A 20,863-nucleotide genomic window follows, 5' to 3' on the forward strand; every position below is an offset into this window, starting at 1 on the left:
AAAAGAAACAGGGAAGGTGGCAAAGAAAGTGAAGTGTAGAGCAAGTCTGTGAAGAGAAAGAGTAAGAAGGGAGAGGCAGAGAAAAAGAATAGAGAATAAGTAAATTGAAGACAGTATGGAAGCATGTTTGCGAAAGAAGCTTATTGGTGAATTTGAGTCTCTCTGGTTGAGTTTGAATTTGCTTTAAGTTGAACTTTGACTTAGATACTGGGAAGGACATGATTATTAAGCCACAGAATGGAGGCTGATATAATAAGTGCATACTAAATCTGACAATAATTCTAATCTTCTGGGGACAGGGCTTAAAGAGATTTATCAGCTACTATAGCCAATTGTCACATTTCTGAAGCCCCCCAAAACAGTTATCACATGAGGAACACAGGGTGGGGTTGAAGGAGATACAAGTGATCAGAAGCTTGGAGAGTGATGATGATGTTTCTGAGGATGAGTTAACTAACATTAACAGAATGGTAGGAAGAGGGACTGGCAAAGGCAATAGGATCATTACCATATACTAGCTTGGAATGGATAGGAAATATGAGAAGAAATATCCTAGTATGGACAGTAGTTTCTTACAAGATGTAAATTTAGAGGTTGATTAGATTGACTTGATTAGATGACTATATAAATGGCTTCCCACTTAAAAAATATCAATATCTCTTTAATTCAGTTCTTAATCCCTGTTAGAAAAAAGGTTCACCTTTGCTAGGACAAAGTTTTAAATTCTGGGTTCTTTTTATTCTAGACTATGCTTTCTTCAATGTAAAAAAAAAAAAAATTCTAACGGTCCTAATGAATTGCCTCTGATTTCACTGTGTGTTCTAGAACCCAAGGACTTGCTCCTTTTTCTGACTATTATCAGCTATTTATGCCTTAATGTAAAGTAGAATTTGAAAGCAAGTTATCAAGTCAGTAGGAAAGCTCTTCAGGGCACTGACCAATTGAATAGATACAGGACTTAGGAATGCAGGGGAAAGTTATAGAATTTAGGTGGTTAAAGATTCCTAAAAGTTACTTGCAAATTTAATTTTTTACCTTAGGTCTTTCATCACAAATATATATATATATATGTATATATGTGCATATATGTATATGTATATATATGTATATGTGCATATATGTATATGTATTCATAGATACAAATTTCAGTTATTTTATATTCCTCAGAGTAGATGGAAAAAATGTAGTGCAACTGAACAAATAAATTCCTTTCAGACAAAAATCCCAATCCACTATGAATTAAAGCTACATGTTAAATGACTTTTCAATTAAAGAAAAGTCAAACTTTTAGTGATGAAACTTCTAGATTGTTTTAATAGTTATTTTAGTTGTTTTTGTTTGAACCAGTAGTCCAGGCAATGAATGTTCTTATATATTCTCAGGAACATGTTCCCATGGAAAATTGGAGAGACTGGGAATGGAACCAATATCAGATAGCCTTTAGAACTTACAACTAAATTGAATGTCTAATGACTATTGAAGGTTTTCAAAGAAATAAAGACCTATTCCATTAAATCTCACTAAAGGTCAATGCAGGGTGCTAAAAAAGACTTATTTTCAGTATTTATGGTAGATGTTTAGAGTCATCAGGTGTATTTACAACCTCTTGGTTAACTAGAAATTTATTTATTTTTTTATTGTTTGCTTGTTTTTCAATTGTTCAGCCAGAGTTTACCAAGATGTATAGTAATTACTAATCATAGAAAATACTTCAACTGGTGATGACCTAACTGGGAAAGTTTGTCTCCTAAACAGAAATCTATGTCTTCATAAAAATTTGTTAGGTTTGTTATGATTTTGTATATTATCATCTATCTATCTATCTATCTATCTATCTATCTATCTATCTATCTATCTATCTATTTATCTATCATCTATCTATCTATCTATCTATCTGTCTATCTGTCTATCTGTCTATCTATCTATCTATCTATCTATCTATCTATCTATCTATCTATCTATCTATCCTGATTGATTCTCAGAATGACCTTAGTGTTCTCATAATCTCCATTATACAGATGAGGAAGTAGAGGCTCAGAAAAATTAAATGACTTGCTAAGAGTTGTCAAATGAAGGTTCTGATACCTAGCTGACTAGATGTCTCAGTGTTAGATAGATAGATAGATAGATAGATAGATAGATAGATAGATAGATAGATAGATGGATGGATAGATAGATGGATAGATAGATATAGAGTTATGTATATATATATATATATATATGCTCAAATAATTTTCATCTACCTTATAAAGGGCTGTGGTGAGGGTAGAGATTTTATCGAGAAGTCTGTATAAATGATTGGTTAGAGTAGCACAAAAGTGAATAATGACTGATTTTCCAGTTTGTTTAGGGACAGGGATAAGAAATGAGAATTTATATGTGATTATGGTGTTTAGCATTGTGGTGAGTTTTTTTAATTATCTCATTTAAGACAACAAAACTTTTGAGGTAGGTAATATTACTATTTTCATTCATTTTATAATAGAAGAAACCAAGTTAGGCAGAGGCTAAGTGACTTGCTCAGGGTCACACAGCTAGTAAGTGTGTGAAATTGAATTTGAACTTCACCATCCTTATTTCAATGCTCCTGTTCTATCTAAAACTAAATGTGCTACCAGTTACCCGTGTTTAGAACATAGAATGCACTAAGGGAAATAACAGGATAGCAAAATTTGTTGGAGACAGATTATGCAATCCCAAATTCCATGCTAAAATATTTATACTTTAGTTTGGATAAGGAGAAATCATTGAAGATTTTTGACCAAGGATTATAAACATTTTTTCTGTCTCTGAATTAGGAAAAATTACTGTGGTATAGCAATGGAAAGAATGCCAGATTTAAAATCAGTAGCTAGGACTGAATCTTGATTCTGCCACTTACCATTGTATAGTTTTGATCAAATCACTTTCATCTCTTCCTGTGCTAAGATGATCTCTTAGGTATCTTCCTCTAAAGCCTTTCCTCTTATTATCCTATAAAATCACTTTGATAGCCTAATAAAAAAGAAAGAATTGGAGAGGGGAATGTCTGGAAGCTGGACTACTAGTTAGGAGACAAATACAATGTAGTCTATGTACTTAAAACTACCCCCACAAAGAGAAGACTGAGAAGGAACATGATCATCCTCTTCAAGTATTTGAAGGGCTAACACTTGAAAGAAGAGATTCAACTAATTCTGCTTTGCCCCAGAGGGGTTCTGAGCATTATATAAGAGAATCTGTGAGAAAGGACTTTGTTAAAAAGAAATGCTTTAGAGTGAAAAGTAGGATGGTGATAAGTGCTAAATGAGTGATCAGAGTGCAAGTGTTAAGGGTAGAGATATGGGATTTAAATCATCCCTGAAAGACTGCTAAGAAGTTAAAAAAAAAAAACAAAACCTTGAAGATTGACCAGAAAAGATATGCTATACTGGAAAGAACATGGAACTAGGAGTCAGAAGACCAGGGTTTGAATTCTACCCAATATCTCTGAGATCTTGGGAAAACTATTTTATAACTTCCCTTTGTCTCAATTTCCTCATCTGTAAAATGAGGATGTTGAATTACAATATTTCTAACATCCTCTCAAGTTAGGAAATTGAATAATGGTGGGGTTTGCAGAGGGAAAGATTTTTGTCTCAGAGGAGTGCATTGATAGTGTAACAGTCTTAAAAATATGGGTTTAATGTCAGAGAACATAGATTCAAACCCTGCTCTGCTTCTACTTAATTTGTATTTTATATGATCTAACCATTTCACTATAATGGGATTCAATTTCCTCATCTACAAAATGAGAATGTTATTGGTTAAATGATCTCTTATGCCCCTTCTACATCCAAATTTTGAGATGTTATCTTTCTTCCTTTGAATAACAAGAAAGTGAACTCAAGAAAAGTGTCAGTAATGGAGTCAGAGGAATACAAAAAGAAATATCAGTGAAGTGTCAAAAAGTCAAAAGGACACAGTATATTATTGTATGAAGGACATAGTTGATGGTGTTAATATTACAATACCTTAAAAATACAAAACTATAATTTAATTGCTGCAAAGAATTCTTGGTGAGAAAACTTCCTATGTCACAGAAAATTTTCTTTTGTTCTGCATCTTATAGTAATAAAAAGTTGTTTATTGTCACAGAGAAAGAAAGTCTCTTGCCCAGAATTACAAAACTTTTTATAGATTTAGTGAGAGATAAAGATCTCTCTCTCTCTCTCTCTCTCTCTCTCTCTCTCTCTCTCTCTCTCTAAATGTAGGACTTGAACTCAAAATTTCTGAATTGCAAGACTGGCTCTCTCCCCATTATACTATCTGTGATTTTATCAGTATAGAGAGCTTTCAATATGGAAATTTTCTTCACAAATAACAATAACATAGTTACATAAAGAATTATTTTCCTACAAATTGGAGAAACAATTCACAAACCATTCAGGAAACATTACTAGTGCAGTATTTAATATAACATTCTTTCTATACTATATATTTTGTTATCTTCTTTTAATAAAATTCACTGGGGAACATAGATTTATTTTAAATGATTTTTGCCATACAATGTTTTCTGAAGACAAAATAGATAGACCTTGATCATTGATTAAATGATAGCATTTTCTATAAGCAATACATACAAATGAAAAGATTTGTTTTAACTCCACAGGCATTAGATACCCTGCCATTTGTATTTTCACTAAAGCAGAATTAAATAAATGTTTTCAGATGATGGAAAACTTACTCCCCCCACCTTCTTTTGCTTTTGTTTCTCTTCTGATAGGCATAAGATCTCCTTTGTCAACTCTGAAACTCTTACTGTCACTAGGCAGAAAGAAAGCATCTCACTATATATGAGGACTGTCATATGCCAATAGATTTAGCTGTCAACTACAGAAAAGCACTGTCACTCAGTGTCAGAGCACTAACAACAAAGCAATTATCAAAAAAAATGCAAAAGGCTCAAGTTATGTAGATAAACCTGAATCAGTAAAAGATTTCACAATTACTTCTTAAGATTTAAAAATATATCTTCCCCTAAAAATATTCTGCCAAATCATATGGTATATAAATAAAACACATCCTCATCATCTAAATATATTTATTATTTTTATCTGATTGGCAGCTAAGCAGTGCTGTGAATCTTGTGCTGGACAAGAAACCAGAAGTGAGTTCAAATTATGGCTCAAATCCATACTAGTTATATTATCCACGCCAAATCATTTAACCTCTCTGTGCTTCAACGTCCTCATCTATATAAGTGAAATATTAATAGCATTTGCATTCCTGAGTTGTTGTGATGATAAAATGAGAAAATATTTGCAAAGTGTAAACTTTAAAGTAATATATATGTATATATATGTAAATATTATATATATATATATATAAAGTGATATATATATATTATAAAGTGATATACATATATATACACACTGGTGACTGTTATTAATATTAGTATTAAATACTAGGTTTAGAGTACTTTTAGAATGGTTTAGAATAAAGGTCTGATTAGGAATTGCAATTCTGTAGCTTACTCATATGACTTTGGATGAATCATATTCCCTTTTGTTTCCTCTTTTTAAAAAAGAATTTAGAATAAAGAATCTCCAGTTTCTTCTACCTCCAAATCCTAAGATCATGAAATACTATATATATATATATATATATATGTAGTATAAAGCCATATACCTATTACTTGTTCTACTTCATTTCTAGGAAAATAATCTCTCAAGGATGAATCACAATTCATTCAATCTCTATAACTACATTTTGAAAGACAAGTAATACAAGTCACACAAAAGTTAATTAAATATGGATGGGATGTAGTTGGAAATCAAACAAAAGCAGTTGAATAATCAATGTAATGCAAAGTAAAAGTGAAAGTGTGATATCAGGTGAAGTGTATCCAAAGGTTTCAATGTGCTAAAGTAGCAAATAAAAAGAGTATATTATAATTCACAGATTTCAAGCTGGAAAGGGCTTTCCTTAAACATCATAGAATGTACTTTGGGTTATCAGGGGGATCCTTAATTTAGAACTAGAAGAGAATTTGGAGGCCATCTTGTCAACCTCCTCATTTTAAAGATGAATTTAAGAACTAGAATGGTTGTATGACTTGCTTAAAATAATAAGTATCAGTTGAATTTTGTGCCCATATTCACTTGCTCCAAATTCAAGAACTTTTTAAAAAACTATACCACACTGCCAAGAAGTACCCTAATAACCTAGAGATCCACATAAGTAGGGTTTTGCCAAAAAAGTTGCATAATGAAATTAACTTTATTTCAATATATTACATTTATTTGAATATTTGTAAATGACTCTACTTTTTCAATGTCAGAGAAGAGGAAAATAACATTGGTTTAAATCATAGTTCTGCTAGCTTCTAACTGTGAGGCTCTGGGCAAGTCAATTTTCTAACACCCTCAGATTTCTAAAATGAAAATTGAGGGAGTTAGACTAAATTACATTGATACCAGTTCCAAAATACAATGATAATACTTCTTAGGTAAAAAAGCCATATTTGATGATTTAAATATTATGTACATAAATTGAAGATCATTGAGGCATAGCATAGCATTTGAACATGGCAACGAAGCCCTGAAAAGAGGTGGCAAAAGTTGATCATCTATAATTATTTTCTTAGTCATTATTCCTATATAGGAATGAATGTGAAGTACTGATATAGTTGATGAAATTATTCAAATGATAAAAGGAACACTCTATATTATAGAGAGTTTGAAGTTTTCAAAATAACTAATTAGAGAAACTTTTTTTAAAATTGTTTTTAAAGTTTTGATTGAAAGTCTGGAGCACTGCTTACTGTACCATTTCATTTCTTAATTACAGATCTCTTACAGATATATCTTTTGCTTTTGTGTCCTCTGGCCACATAGATCTGGGCAAGATGGGTCTGATTGCTTATATATCAAGAGATTAGCTTACATATAAGCTGTCTTGAATTCTATTTCATGTTTTCCTAGGTAAAAGATAAGTCACATAAAATCTTTATAAACTAGGTATTATCATGCCAATATAAGACTTAAATACAAGATTTGGAAATAAGGTTTTATATTTGGAAGAACAAAAAAAGGTCATTTTTTTAAAAGTGAGAGATTTTAGAAGCTTTTGTAAGCAATTAGTGAGTTTACCTACTATGGAGCTGAAAAATTAAGCAGAAGAGTAGACAATTATCTTCTACAGTTTTCTCTGGTTATTTGATATTCATGGTAGCATCTCCTGTATACTCATGAGTGAAATACTGTAAGAAAAAAGAATAAAAACCTTTCATGTAGGAATCCAGTACACTGATTTTTTCATTTCTTTCCCATTTTCATCACATTTTCCCTGGAGGTTACTAATAGATTTGGTAACCTTGCTTTGAAAGTAAATGGGGATTCTGTCTTTCTATATAACAAACAGTAAAATGGGATATGGATGTTATAAATTATGTGGCCAAAGACCAAAAGCATGCAAGAAAAGCTTTCACAAGAGAAATTTCAAAGATGCTGCATTTCTGCTACACAAAATATACATATTTTCCCAAAGTAATATTAGATCTTTGGTGAAGAACTGTGAGCATTGATTTGTAAATGGAAATCTTCTAAATACTTTCTTTCAAAAGATTGAGTGAAGTAGGAAATAGGTAGGGTAGGAAATGCATCTATAGAAGAGTAGCATCAGTGGGAAAATAAAATAAAATAAGCAAATACCTTTTCAAAAAACATGAGTTCTAATTTGAACTCATCTGTAGACTTAGATCTATTCAAAGTCTCTTTCAACTCTAACATTTTATTTTTCTAATTGATTTGATGAACTTGTTTAATGGTTTAAACTTTACATTCAGGAATTTTTTTTCCTTCAGTGTCTTAGAAGTAATTCTACATATGCATTCATTCACAATGCAAAGTAAGTTTTTCAAACTTTGAATTACTTCTAAGACACTGAAGGAAAATTTAGACTTCCAAAATTTCTTAATAAAAAGACCAGAGCTAAAAAATTTGGACATCAAACAGGAGGCTCAAGAGACACATGAAAAGGTATAAAAAAAGGTAAAGAAAAAAACCTGTTATCCAATAAGATGAAACTCCCCTCCTAGGAGAAAGATTCTCATAACTCTTGAGAATAATGACTCTATTAGAGAAAATATACTTAGCCAGAAGTGATGGACACTAATAACTTTTTTCGTGAATCAGATAGAATGATTTAAAAAACTTCCTCCTTATAAAGGGGGACAGTAAAGAAACAGGAGGATGGAGGAGATTTAATGGGGTAAATCTCATCACATTAAGAGGTACAAAAGATCTATTGTAATAGAGGGGAAGAATGGAGGAGCTGAGAACTACCTGAATCTTCCTTTTATCAGAAATGGCTTAAAGTTAACTTATACAAACACTCAGTTAAGTTAAGAAACTTATCTTACCCTTTAAGTATTAAAAGGGGAAAAGTGGAGGGAGGGGGCTGGAGGGAGGTCTAATTCTACAGATGACTTAAAATTAGAACTCATGTTTTTTGAAAAGGTATTTGCTTATTTTATTTTCCCACTGATGCTACTCTTCTATAGATGCATTTCCCACCCTACCTATTTCCTATTTCACTCAATCTTTTGAAAGAAAGTATTTAGAAGATTTCCATTTACAAATCAGTACTCACAGTTCTTCACCAAAGATCTAAAATAAACAAGAATGAAGTTAAGGAGATAAATAGATTGTTAGAAAAAACCTAGAAAGATAAATTTATGAAGGAAACTGAAAGGAGACAGAAAAGAATATGCTTTTTTTTGCAGTACATGGCACTCACACAAAAATTGACCACATACTAGGGCATAAAAACTTAATGATCAACTGCAGAAAGGCAGAAATAGTGAATACATCTTTCTCAGATTATAATACAATAAAAAGTAATACACAATACTGGACCAGGGAGATACAGACCCAAAACTAATTGGAAACTAAATAACTTGATTTTAAAAAGTGAATGGATCAAACAACAAATTCTAGAAAGAATTGATTATTTCATCCCAGATAATGATAATAATGAAACAACATACTAAACCTATGGGATTCACTCAAGGCAGCTGTCAGAGGATAAACTATACTTTTAAATGCTTACTTGAATAAATTAGAGAAAGAGGAAATCAATGAACTAAATATGTAACTAAAAATTAGAGAAAGAACAAATTAAAAAACCCCCAATTAAATACCAAAATAGAAATCTTAAAAATTAAAGGATAAATTAATAAAATCAAAAGCAAGGAAACTATTGAACTAATAAATAAAACCGAGTTAGTTTTATGAAAAAGACCAATAAAATTAAGAAGACATAGACAGCTCTCTAAGATTAATAATTGCAAAGCAGGTGCCAATTTGAATTGGCAAGAGATTACTTATGAAAAATTCCATAAGGTGATGAAATCATAGAACAGGAAGGTCAAAACAAAAAAAATAAGCAATTTTATGTAAAAAGAATCATATCAAAGAGTAAGATAGGACTTTTACATGCTTATTACAACAGGCCTTTTTAGAAATTCAATGAATGTGATGATATCTGATAGCATATAAAAATATTTTCTGATGCAGAAAATGGGTGAGCTTATGGTCCACAGCCAAATATTTATAGTGGTTTTAGGTATTTACATCATTTCCAATTGTATAATCTATTTATCTTTTAGTGAAGCTGGAGGGAAAATTAAAAATTGGAACCATTTCCAAACATGGTAAAGTTAGCTCCTATGCACATTAGTATTGTGTTTGTATTGATAATATTATATTTAGAAGGGGATAAAAACAATGACAATAAAATACATTGTTACCCAGTATTCAATTTTTAAAATGTCTATAGTATCTTAAATTTTCCCATAGAATCTGATTGTTATGGTAAAGTGCCAACACTTCAAAGTGTCTGTGAGGGCAAGCACAGCTTAAACCTTTCCTAATCTTCTTGAGTGGTTAGTGCTGGAGTGATGTGATTTCCTAATATTTAAGAGAACAAATATAATAGGAATGTGAGCCAGCTCAAATATACAAGCCCCCTATCAACTAGAATTCTGTAGCAATAGATGTAAGTGATCAAAATTTGGTTGGTGAGAATTCAGTTTTAATATCCCATCCTTTTTTCAAAGTCTTTAATTTCAGTTGATAAATAGTAGCAATTTCTTACTGGTTTCAACTTTTGGCCACTAAATCTAGTTTCAATATGAAGTTGTAATCCCTTAGAAATGATATCCATCATCATCAAAATGCAGATATTGGATCCTAATTTTTCTCATGGGGATACTCTGAGGTTTTCCAAATGCAGTCAAACATGTTTAGTTTTTCAGGTCTAAGAGATTGTAACTCAAAATTAAAAGTTTGAGATACCAAATCAAACACTGGTATTTAATAGGAATGAACACAAATATATTCTAAGTAAAGACTACTGTTCTAAATATGTAGAAATGGTATCAGTTGTGTGGATATGACAGAAAGGACAGAAGCCAGTCATTAGGGAACATTGCTTAGGAAAAAAGAAACAAAACCATTGGATCACAGCAAATCTATAGAAGAATTCATATTTCACTGACTGTACAATTTTTAAAGAACCTATCAAATTGCTTTCAAAGTTATTCTAATGGACAAATTATTAAAATGCCAAAGGATTAGAATGCTTTTGGCTTTGCAATTTTTGAAAGAATACTCTGGAATTACTGAGTCCTCCAAAACAAAAGAATTGCCTTGTTTTCAAGTGGTTAATATTAGAGAGAAAAGGCAGCAGAATGTAGCGGACAGAACCCTGGCTGAAAGCTTGGATGCCCTGGGTTTGCTTTACTTCTTGTCAAGTTACCTTTGTGCTTAACCTTGTCAAGTCACTTTTTAGTGCTTGAGGCAACTCTAAAACTCTAAGTTTCAGAGAAGATGCAGACCTGATTTTTAGGAAGCTTCACCTGGGAATGAGGAATGTAAATTAATGAAATTCCAGGTTCAGTTTATCCCAGGTCTTATGCAGGAAAGAGATGACTGAAAACCAAATGTAACTCTCCTTGCCCATCCCATGAGGGCATATGAGCTTTAATTACATCCTCTTGTGATACACCCCGCACTTCCAAAGTCTTTAGTTGAAAGGATAAGAGAAGTTCAGAGATATTTGTGTATAATCCATTTGCATGGGCTTTTTGGAGTCTTTGCCAACTTGGGTATCACCCAACTTGGAAACTCTCCCAGATGGCTGCACTTAAAAGTTATGTCATCTTCCAACTTGTTGTTGACAAATGTTTCTGCAGATGCTAATAGACTTAAATGGCATTTCTTATTTAGCCCAAGTCTGGAAGTAGAACATTTACAATTAAACATTAGGAATTCTCAGTGAGGAGTGGAGGAGGGTCTGAGGAAGAGGCAAGCGCACTACATATTTATAAAGCAATTAATATGACTGAAAAATGTGCCAAAATGTCACTTTCCCAAGGTTGTCTTGCCTGAAATTTGGCTTCCCAACATCATGGCAAATTTTTGCTGCTATACAAAGTAGAACTGAGATGAGAAACAGCCAGGGAGTTAGTTGGTTGAATTTGGTTATCAAATGGAAAAACCTCTGTTCATGAATTTTTTTATATTTATTTGATTTATATTTATATATATTATATATTTATATTATATATATTATATTATATATATATATATATATATATATATATATATATATATATATATATATATATATATATTTATTTAATTGATTTTCTCTCAGGAAGACACAGACCTAGGCTCAACTTGTGGAAATTTGAAACGATGAGCCAGAAATACTAAAGATTTTCACCATCTCCTCTGACCACTCAACTAACTGTCACACACACACACACACACACACACACACACACACACACACACACACACAGTTTTAACCAATTAGTACAATGGATGGATATCAGTTGCATTCAGGATTATTAGCCCTACTTATAAACATGAAGCTGGAAGCAGAATTTTATCATTCCCTCAATCAGACCCTCTGCCAACATCTACTTCAGTCAGAAAGACATTGGAAATAGGTATAAGGAAGGTGACAATGGTTAAATTATTATATAAAGGCAAGTAAAAGCAAAAAGAATACAGCCTTCCAAAGGTCAGAAGCATGAAAAATATTAAATTTAACTAAAAATGCCTTTGTATAACGACCAACTGAGCTCCTTGTTCTTACTTGCTTCTAATTTTTGTCAGTTGCAGACTTAATATTATCTCAGGCCTTGGGATGAAATTTGAAGGAAAAAAATTTCAGGGGAAGTCCCCAAAATCTATAGTTTAGTAAATTTATTTTATTCTTTTCTTAGTTTTTTTTTTTTTTTTTTTTTTTTTGCAAGGCAAATGGGATTAAGTGGCTTGCCCAAGGCCACACAGCTAGGTAATTATTAAGTGCCTGAGACTGAATTTGAACCCAGGTACTCCTGACTCCAAGGCCAGTGCTTTATCCACTGCGCCACCTAGCTGCCCCTAAATTTAGTAAATTTAGAATGGAATTTTCCTTGCTATAAGTCTACTCTGAATTTGCATCCTAGTCTTGCACTATAAACCATGTCATAGTTATAAAATTTAACTCCAATCCTTCTAATTCTTTTATATGACTAAAGAATCTTTCTTGATATCCTATTTCTTGCCCTAATTTTGTTTCTTAGTGTCCCCAAAGACTAGAACACTATCTGTGATACAATAGTTTTTTTCTCCCAACTATCACCTGATTCTATGCCCTATTTATGATAGGGACACCATGTCTCCTCTTAATTTGTCTTGGATCTCCCCTTAGGTCATCACTAAATGCTTGTTATCATATACTCCTGATGTTACTGTTCCCAACTTTCCCACCTACAAACTTTATTATTCACCCATACTTGCAGTCTAATGTCTCGATCATGGTTGTTATGTATCCATCTAACCACCTGTTGGAAAATATGATAATAAAAAAAACACATAATACATAGATTGATGTTAATGGGATAGAAAAATCCTAAAATGTTTAAAACTTGAGAGAAAATTGTCCTTGTTTTCTTGTGAAAGTGCTATAGTTGCTGCTTTAAATCCTGTTTTGGTGAGGATGATGGTAATGATTAGAGTTGGCATTTTTATCGTGCTTTAAGGTTGGAAAAACACTTTACTTAAATTGCAATTTGGAAATTAAAAAAAGGCACAAACAAAATAAAAACTGTCCTATCACAAATGTTTAACCTATGTTTGAGTTGAGTTGATAGAATATCTCCTCCTTTTGGGAAGTATTCCTATTTTGGGGGATGGGGTTATATGACAGAATCATCATAAAGGTTGTTGTTTCTTTTGAATTTAAAAAACACACACAATTGTATGGCTTTGGGTTAAATCATTTCTTCCACTCTGTGGCAATTAGAATCAATTTCACTATTGAGCACAGCTTGAAGCTTAATAAAAGGGTCAGGGGGAGACAAATAAAGATACTGACTCACTTTGTCAAATAGCAGAAGCCCTCCACCAAACAGCTGTATGGTTAGTTGCAAAAGAGGTCACTACACTGGCAAAACCTTTTATCAGTTTTGGAAAGACAAAGAAGTAACAGAATTTACTGTCTATAAAAGAGAAAGGCGAGAGATGGTGTCCATTTAAATTTTTTTAAATCTTTTATTAAATTTTATTTTACATGGCAGAGAATGTTGCCAGAGGTTTTTTTTTTTTACATACATGATAAATCTCTCACTCCAGTTATTTATTGGCAAATGATGGAATTCAGAAACAATTTATCACCTGCTGGGGCCACTCATATATAAAACTAAGCCTGCTGTTACCCACTATGCTTTAAATCAAGACCACATATCTAATTCACTCACTCTCTCTTTCATACATAGAAGAAAATAAAGGCCAACATAATAAATGTCTACTCTGAGACAGGGACAGTTCTACAGTCAACAAAAACTTTTTCCTTTGTAGATTTCCTCAACTTTTCCTTTTAGAGACATGATGCAAACTATCTGATGGAACTCTAATAGTGTTATTATAAAGAGAAACTAATTTGTTCTTTAACTAGCTAATAACTTTTACTTCTATGATTATGCCATGTACATATACAGTTTGTTGAAAAGTATGCCATAGCTATGGCTTAGTTTGTCTCTGTCTCTCTTTGTCTCTCTGTCTCTGTCTCTATGTCTCTCTGTCTCTTGTCTATGTCTCTCTGTCTCTCTGTCTCTTTCCCTCTTTTTTTTTAGGTTTTTGCAAGGCAAATGGAGTTAAGTGGCTTGCCCAAGGCCACACAGCTAGCTAATTATTAAGTGTCTGAGGGACTGGATTTGTCTCTCTCCCTCTTGCACACATACACACACACACACACACACACGCGCATTAGAGATACATTGCAAACTTTCAAATTTCTCCTTGTCAGATAAAGCTGACAAATAACATTAATTGAGGACATTGGTGCAAAGGTGGTATACTCTTGTCTGTCTTTGGAAATGAACCCCCGTAGGTGAATGGATCAACAACCCCTTTTAAACCTTTACATAGTTACATAGGTAAGACATACCTAAAATATAGATCTTTAAACTTAAGCCCTGCCACACTCCTTGGGTAAGCTGTAAATGTTGGCTCCTTTCAGGAAGGTTATATATTCTAGAGTTTAATTTTACTAGAGGAAAGCAAGTCTCATTTCATATGCATGCTCAGACCATGACAAGGGTGGGTTCAGTGTTATCTTGAGTCCCTGTGGCTATCAGCCATTAGTTCCAGTGGAGAAAGATAATGACTCTGAAGTAAAGCAATTTATCTTACCACTGCTAGAGAGAATCCCATATTGAACTACTACACATCAAACCTACTGACCAAAGACCCCAATGCAGATCAATGAGAAAAAAAAGGTAAAAACCCTAATCAATTCTTGTACATGTTCTATCTAGATTGTTGATCATTGTGGGAAAATGATCACATACAGTCATAGAATTATGTGGGATTCATGGGAAGAAATGATTCAAGGAGTCATTTGATCCTTTTCAAACATGCCACCCTTCAGCTCTCACTCAACCAAGGTGTACTACGAAACAGAAAGTTGAATCACAGTTGCACTCTGAAACTGAAATAGCACCTTCTCCTGAAAAATCACTAGAATTGCATATGACCTTCCATAGAAATAATGGTTTTTCATCATTCATTTTGAGTCAATAGAAGAAGTTTTAAGTAGAGTTTGCAACAGATGTGCATGTATATGGAATCAAATCACCAAAAACATTTACTAATGCTATCTACTATATGCAATGTGCTGTGAGAGACACTATGGGAAAAATGAAACATGCCCTCAAGGAGTTTACATTCTTTTGGAAAAAAGGTGACACCAATGTATTTAAAAATCTTATTTAATACTCTATATAAAAAATAAAGTACATTCTCAGAATTGTCCTCTGAGATCAAGGAATAGTCTAGGACCATGAAACATGAGTTTAACTAAATGGTTTTCTGTGGGGAATCAATTGCATTAATTGCATTATTTTTATTCTCCAGATTGGTCAAACCCAAATGACATTCATCTAGGCCATAGAGATTTAGATGAGTTATTTGCCCAACATTACAACTAAGGAAAACAACTACTTCACCAAATTCATTCTCAGTGAACTGGCATCTGAGACAGTAAAGAGATTTATTATTGCCCATACTCATATCTAGCAAGTATAATTCATCAATGCCATTTTGAGGCCAGTAGGTGCATGGAATAGATGAGACACAAAGTTGGTTTTCAAAGTGGAAAACAGTATTCTCTACAACCATAATTCATTCCACACTCACTTACATATATACATTTCTATGTATGTTTACATATGTGTGTTTATATATATATATGTATAAATACAGATATAGTTAAAGATACAGATATGGTTTTGTATATTCAAAACCCTACATTTGATCATTCTCCATCTTCCTTTCTTAACTATTCTCTTGACTCTTCTTCCCTGGTTTCCTGAGACATTAGGGAATAAGAGGATTTGTTTTTGTAAAGAAAAAAAGCAACAAGAGGTTTTCAGAAAACCAAATATTAAAGAAAAATTTTGACTTACTTTAGGCCTACTTCATAAAATTTCAACCTTGAGTAAGTGGACTTCTGATTATTTTCATGGTTAGGTTATGTTGCGCTGATCTGGTTGAATAGTGGCATACCTTCCCAGGAGTACTTTCCAGAGCTCTTCATAATTGCTAATGAATAATCCCCTTTGGCTGTATTTACAGAAGGTTGAAGTAAGTGATTTTAGCCATGCAGGATGAATGTCTGATTATAAATCTGGCCCAAGGGAAAGAAAGGAATGCATTTACCCCAATTAGAGTTCCACTGGTAATTTTTGGTTTTATATTGAAACTTCATTAATTTCCTTTTCAGGGAATTCTTAAAGCATATATGAGAATTCATCTTATTATTATTTCTTATGCATACCTGAAAAATTTATATCTGATTCAGTTCCCTTAATCATCTCAGATATTAAAAATTGATCTTTGAAACTTCTAATTATCTACTTTAACAACTTGATAATATGTTAGATGGAAGTCTGAAAATTTATAAAACATCCTGAATTTGTTAATTATATGAAATAACTTTTTACTTGTATATAAGATGTGTTTTCCCTAAGACATCTGATTATATCATTTAGGTACTTGCAATGTTTATATTTAAATATATGTGTGTTCATATAATACATAATAATATGCATGTGTGCATATCTGTATACATTTATCCACATGACTACAAATATACTCTTATTTATATGCCTACTAAATATATATATATATATATATATATGTATTTGTGTGTGTGTGTGTGTGTGTGTGTGTGCGTGTATGTGTGTGTCTATATAGGAATACATACCTGCAGATGTAGAGAGTAAGATGACAAAGAGACAGAAATGTAGGGGAAGGGAGAGACAGTGGGGGGAGGGAAGAGTGGGGGGGGAGAGAGTCAGAAAGGAAGAAGAAGGAAAAGGAAAGGAGAAGGGGAGAAGAAAAGAGGAGAGGGAGAAGGGGAGAAGAGAAGAGAAGTGTAGGAGGAGTAGAGATGGAAAGAGAAGGAACAGGGAGAGGAGAAAAGAGAGTGATTTTGATTACTGGCTTATGAATTTTAGCTAATGGAATAAAATATTTCATTTTTTGTGAAGTAGTGTCATTGGTGCATAGCTTTGTGTCTTGCATAGTCACAACCTCTATGTAGTTAGTTAATTACAGTAGGGATGTACCTCATATGTCAGAGTTCAGTAATGTTTTAAAAAAATCTAAAACAAACTCATCTTCTTATTATAAGTTGGAGGTATTTGTGTTTTAGTTAAAAGGCCAAACAATTCACTAAGGACTCATCAGGCTATAGGACTATTAGAGACAATAGAAATTATATTCACAATGAAAAAAATGATTCGATGGTCCTTATAGTAGAAATATACAGAAGTAAATGGGTAAAAAGCTTAATTTCTTTCCCATTACTAAAATGTTTTCTGAAAATACAAACAAAATTTAATGTTATGTATATATACACATAAACACACATTTTTATTTGCTTGCTGCTCTCAGCAGTATTGTCTCCAGCTTTTACTGGTCTTTCAAAGGAACATTTTTCATCTGTCTATTGATTTGAGTGATATGTGAAAGTGTTGATTCACAATAGAACTCTTCCATTTTAAAAGACTCTGGCTTTGCCATTTTTTAAAAATATAATTGCATTACAACTTCAAGAGTGATCATAAAAAAATAAAATAATTCAAAACACCATCATTTCATAGAGAAATCAACAGAATTTTCTTCAAACAGAAGCTTATATATTCTGTATTTTATCCAAATTCCTTATGAATTTTGTTTATACAAACTTTGAGGGGAAAAATCATATAAATGTATATATACACACATATACACACATATATGTATGTATGTATGTGTGTATGTGTGTATGTATGTATGAATTTTGACATACAGGTTTCCCAGAGATAGCATCAGAGATGGGGTCAAAGAGGAGTCACTTCCATTCCTTTGGGACCTGTAGCTATCAATAAAGCCAGAACTTATAAAAGTTGAGGTTTAAGTCTCTGACTTTCAAATTCTAGTTCTATCCCCATTTTTTCTCTTTCTTTCATGCTCCTGGCTCCAGAAGAGTGACTCTGTTTCTTCAAGAAGATTCCCAAGTGTTATTATTAGGTAAGACCACTCCATTGTGGTAATGGTGTAAAAAATATTTTCTATTATACACAATTTTGTATGCTCTAAATTAATATCATCACTTTTTTAGCTATTACATATTTTCAAAGTATTTTATGATAGTTTTACTTCTATCTCATTAGGATCTTACCTCTTGTTATTCTATAATACTAATTTTACAGATGAAGTCTATATGGCACTGGTCTACTTGGAATTCTAGAACTACTTGAACCGTAAGTTATAAGATAGGGCAACTAGGAGTCTGCCCTAGGCAGTCCATGAAAGTTAGAAGTAACTAGATGTACTTGCAGTTTTGTAGCAGTACAGAAGTAATAGAACTTAGTGCCTTATAAGAAAGAAAAATTATATTTTTTCAAAAGGAAGCTATGAGGTAGCTTATTAGTGTGAACTCCTCTACATTGTCCTACTATCCAATAATGGCCTCCATTGCAGTGCCCTCAAACTTATGTCCTAAACCCTGTCCTCCTTTAATAAGATAGTGTTTTGGTGTCTCTCCTAATAGGTACCAAAGACAGCTTTCATGCCACTTTCCCTAGGTGTTCACCGATAGTTTCAGAATGACAAATTCCTGATTATGGCTCTGAGAAATAGTAAACTTGAAAATGGAATTCATTGAGTCTGATGTTTTCCCATAATCCAATAAAACTAACCATTTAGGGCAATATAATTATATTTTATTGAATGTGTCTTTAAAAGAGTAAATGAGCTTCCCTGAAAGTCTTTTTTGGGAGTGATTCAGTGATTCCTAGAACCCACAGCACACCTGAGACTATGGACATGAATCTAAGAAACAATTATTTACTGTACATCTATATAGAACTATTATTGTACAGCTTAAAAAAAAGAACTCTTTATTAAGATTCCATTTCTTGTATAGTGACCATTTGTACCCCAAGGAATCACACAAATTCATGGGCTTTACACCATATACAAAAATCAAGTCTCTTGTGAAAAAATCAAGTTTGTTCTTTTTACAATAGTAGAATATATTCAATTTAGCTTTACTAGTCAGCTAAATGATACTTTTCTAAGACAAAGACAGAGATGGATGTCAGAGGGATGTATTTTAATGCTTAATACTCTTCTATTTGTAATACCTAATATTAGTCTAATGAACACTAGTCTATTACCTGGTGATAGTCATTAATCTCACAAAAGCACTGCAGGTGACAGGAGCAGATTGCTTCCTATGCTATTTAATTCAACAAAATCATTTTGATTTAAACAGAAAAAGGTGGGTGTTGAATCACTCTGATTTCCATTTTCAATCAATAACTAGCCATTGCTGTCTTTTACATTAACCTGCTGTGGGAAAAGCTGCCATGTGAGATCTAAAGAAGATTGTTAGGAGGCAGAATGGCTCATCTTGGATCTGAGTCAGACTTCCTTCTGTGACTGGTTGTTTAAACTATAAAGTTTTGAGTTCTTGAACTCTGCTGAATAGTATAAATTTTTCCATCATGAGACCAGTACATAGGCTTCTCCTACTAGTTATCATGAAGACCCTCTTATTTTTACTGCTAGTCAGCAGTTTCCTCTCTGTTCACCATTTTTTCACAAGTTCACAAGTTCTTTTTTTTCTGTTAATAATAAAATAATGACTGGCAAGGTTGTTTATAATGTAATTTGTGTGTGTGTGTGCATGTGTATGTGTGTGTGTGTGTGTGTGTGTGTGTGTGTGTATTTTGTATGTGAGTATTTGTCCCTTGCTAGTGGTTATTTTAATAGAAAAATTTGCTATCTCAACTGTGCCTGGCTGCTCTCCAAGAATTAAATACAGCATTTTGTTATAGTAATATTCCTCCTGAGCCCTTCAGCTAGAACACAAACTATTTATTTTGAGTTATGTTTAAAGGTGTATTTTATTTTTAAGTTTCATCTGTGGCAAAGAAAATATTCCAAACTACCTCTCTCACTTGCTCTTTGGAATCACAAGTCATTTCCTTCAATAGCTTCCTTCCCAAACCCAGCATATCTCATTCTGGGATGTTTACCATTTGAATGATCACTTGTCTGAATTCAGTTTGGAAATGGTTTTATGTCAGCCTACTGTGCCAAGGGAGAGAATTTACCCACCTGGGACTGTATGCATTATATGAACAGGAAAAATAATTTCATAACTCACTTTTTTTCTAAATGGACAATGACCTTTCTGAATTGTTCCATGATTCAAATCATATTTAAGATATATTCTATAACCATTAAAGGAAATTCACTTCTTTCTAATTTGTTGCTGCTTCAGAGGTCAAATGTTCTTGAAACTTTGACAATTGTTCTACTGCTCAGTCCTTCCTATATTTTGCCCTATATTGCTTTAATTATTTTTTAGTATCACATCTTTCTACTCTTCTTTCTTTTTTTAAACTGGTTTATGGAACTTAGAAATGTTCTTAGAGAGGTATTGTCACAAATCAATTTTTTGAATAAGCCCCAAGTTGCAGGTGATGAAAGGAAAACATTTTTCACCAAGACAAAAGCCAAGATGAAATTTTTTCCAATTATGCTTTTTGTATGCTGTATTACATGAAAGTCATTCAACTATTATATTCTAGCAAATATAATTGAAACAGATCTATAGTAGGAAATAATTTTCAAACTATCACACTATTTGTTCCCACATTATTTTTTCTTCCATTATAATTTTTTTCCTATTGAGCTAGTAAGGATGTAAAGATATTAATCACAGTACAGTATAAGTGGATTGTATCTTACATGTCATTCAGTCTACTGTCTTGTTTTTACAGGCA

Source organism: Macrotis lagotis, chromosome 1 (genome assembly GCF_037893015.1).
Source record: "Macrotis lagotis isolate mMagLag1 chromosome 1, bilby.v1.9.chrom.fasta, whole genome shotgun sequence".
NCBI lineage: Eukaryota > Metazoa > Chordata > Mammalia > Peramelemorphia > Peramelidae > Macrotis > Macrotis lagotis.